The 1815-nt window shown below is 56.3% G+C and overlaps 1 long non-coding RNA gene across 1 annotated transcript in view; it reads right to left on the bottom strand.

Moving 5' to 3' along the window:
• LOC140204437 (uncharacterized) overlaps nucleotides 1-744 on the bottom strand; it is a 2596-nt gene extending 1852 nt beyond the window's left edge. Inside the window, exon 1 of the long non-coding RNA XR_011887611.1 lies at nucleotides 334-744. This is a non-coding gene — a long non-coding RNA (uncharacterized lncRNA). The remainder of the gene's footprint in view (nucleotides 1-333) is intronic.
• Nucleotides 745-1815: the final 1071 nt, after the last annotated feature.

Raw genomic sequence — 1815 nt, 5'->3', positions numbered from 1 at the left:
CATACACAAAATAAGGATGCATGCTTACACAGATAACCACACAAACACAAACAAACACACACACACACACACACACACACACACACACACACACACACACACGGTGAGGGACCCGCAGGGAGAGGCAGGTCACACGTTTGTGTGTGGGTAAAGAGACACCAACAGCCACGAGCATTAACTATAGCAGTAACTTCACCACTGGTTGTTAAATCTAGGTAATATTCTTAAGCAGAGATACAACACAAAATAGGCCCTAGTGCCTCTTTGAGCCACAGCGCCTGGCAGCCACCAACAATTCCGTCCCGCTCCCAGCCCCTCTGATTTAGCTCTCACCTAATCACAGGACACTTTACAATGACCAATTACCGCTCCAGTGCCGCTACAAGGGTCCCGTAGCCACACTGCTCAGGAGGGGTGAGGTCGAGGAGGGCTCGCTGGGCTTCCCCCTGCAGCGCCAGGTGAACGTGCATGGCCGTCTCGTTGGGGCTCCACCCTGTTGTGCCGTGCGGCGCGTTTAACCTGCGCCAGGCGGCTGGTACCGTTGGATCTGGCGAGCTGCATGGTGGACCTTGTGGCGCTCATCGTCGAGGCCCAATGGTCTTCCCCTTGCTTCGACGACGTCTGCTGTGGTGCCCGCCCCCCACGGCTACGGCGTCTTGGGTCTTTCCCCCCACCGGAGCGGGTCGCGACGGAGGCAGGTGATGCGCACTGCCGTGTCCCCTGGGTACGCTCGCTCCGTCGGGGCTCCCTGGGAAGGCCCGATGCCCGGTTCCCAGGACCTCCCCCCGCATCCCATCTTCATTAACCTGCTAACCGGCACGCCTTTGGACTGTGGGAGGGAACCAGAGAAAACACATTTTTTTATTTATTCGTTCACGGGATGTAGGCACCGCCTGCTAAGCCAGCATTTATCGCCCATCCCTAGTTGCCCCTGAGGGGGTGGTGATGAGCTGCCTTCTTGAACCACTGCAGTCCCTGAGATGTGGGTACACCCACAGTGCTGTTAGGGAGAGAATTCCATGATTTTGACCCGGGGCAATGAAAGAACGGCGAGGTGATTCCAAGTCACGATGGTGAGTGACTTGGAGGGGGATTTCCAAGGGGTGGTGTTCCCAGGTATTTGCTGTTCTTGGCCTTCTAGATGGTAGTGGTTGTGGGTCTGGAAGGTGCTGCCCTAGGAACTTTGGTGTGTTGTTGCTGTGCATCTTGTAGACCAACATAAACCAACGTGACCCACAGGGAGGCGGGGAGGTGGGGGGGGGGGAAACGTACAGACTCCTTACGGAGGATTCTGCTCCTATGTCTTATGGTCTTATCGGTCAGGGCATCGAAGGATATGGCAAGAAAGCAGGTGTATGGGGTCGAGTGGGATCCGGGATCAGCCATGATGGAATGACGGAGCAGACTCGATGGGCCGAATGGCCTCATTCTGCTCCTATCTCTTACGGATCTCCGAGCACGGAGGCCCCGAGCTGTAGTCGGGTCATGCTAACCGGTCCGCTGCCCTGGAGCTACGATGACCCCTGTGGAGACAGGGAGAAGGGGTCAAAGGGTTAAAGGATCATCCTTAAATTTTGAAAACAACTTAAAGGATAAGTGGGAGCGGGCGGAGGAGAGGCGGCTGTCATGTCCGGCGAGCGGACACCCACCGGGATAGGGAACCAGCTCGAGGAGGCCTCTTGCGCGAGCATTGCCAGGTTTGATATGGAGACTTTCCACCGACCAGATTCTGATGTTTGGGATTCCTTCGGGGGGGGCAGGCTGCCAATTAATTTGGCCGGGGTGGGGTGGAATTGCTGTAACTATTGACACGGT

This window comes from Mobula birostris, chromosome 10 (assembly GCF_030028105.1).
Source record: "Mobula birostris isolate sMobBir1 chromosome 10, sMobBir1.hap1, whole genome shotgun sequence".
Lineage (NCBI taxonomy): Eukaryota > Metazoa > Chordata > Chondrichthyes > Myliobatiformes > Myliobatidae > Mobula > Mobula birostris.
The sequence above is the reverse complement of the archived record's forward strand: the minus strand, read 5'-3'. Positions and strand labels throughout refer to the sequence as shown.